Source organism: Apaloderma vittatum, unplaced genomic scaffold (assembly GCF_000703405.1).
Source record: "Apaloderma vittatum isolate BGI_N311 unplaced genomic scaffold, ASM70340v1 scaffold33128, whole genome shotgun sequence".
Classification (NCBI taxonomy): domain Eukaryota; kingdom Metazoa; phylum Chordata; class Aves; order Trogoniformes; family Trogonidae; genus Apaloderma; species Apaloderma vittatum.
In genome coordinates, this window is record NW_009732982.1 from 16556 (window position 1) to 17513 (window position 958).

Consider the following 958-nt stretch of genomic DNA (forward strand, 5'->3'; position numbering starts at 1 on the left):
GGTAGCGATAGAATCATAGGATGGTGCAGGTCAGAAGGGACCTTGAAGACCAACCCTCGTGCTGTGGGCAGGGACACCTCTCTCCCACCAGCCCAGGTTGCTCCAAGCCCCGTCCAACCTGGCCTTGAACCCTTCCAGGGATGGGGCATCCTTGGGCAACCTGTGCCAGTGCTTCACCCCTCTCACGGCAAAGAATTTCTTCCTTATATCCAATCTAAATCCACCCTCCTGCAGTTTCAGGCCATTGCTCCTTGTCCTATTGCTACAGGCTCTTGTAAAAAGCCCTTCTCCAGCTTCCCTGCAGCCCCTGCCACGGATTGGAGGCTGCTATTTGGTCATCCTGGAGCCTTCTCTTCTCCCTCACAATGAGGGGTAGGTTCAACCTGAAAGAGGGTCAGCTGAGAGATGAGGACAAAGCTCACAGGTCACCGGGGCAAACAGGACAGTGGAGGGTCTTCTGCCCCGCGCCGCTTCCAGAGGAGTTCCCACCCCGAGGTGCACCTGAAGAACACGCCCCCAGACAAAACCTCCCCTTTCATTAAGCCTGCACGGCAGCTTAAGCCATTTAAATACAAAGTGCCTTCTCCTTTAAGGGAGCGCCACAACCTGGAGGAACTAGAGGCAGGTGAACAATTTCATGACAAACTGTGGAGCTTCACCTGCACAACCAAAGTCTGACGACGTGCAAACTCGTGACAGCCAACGTCCCGTTGACAACCGGCTCCGAACACACCGGGACTTCACAGACACGGGGGCTCTGAGCAACCTCGGGAGCTGGCCAAAAAAAAAGCAGTGAAACCCGGCCCTTTGGATCATTTACAGATTTATTCTAGGAGGGAACAGAAGTGGAGCAACCTGCTCTTCCTCTTTTGGATCAATTCCACTTTTTTAAAAGGGCAACAACTAAAACTTTCTAAGCGGTGAAGGTTTTCTCCCAGGCAGGACCGTGTAATGACCT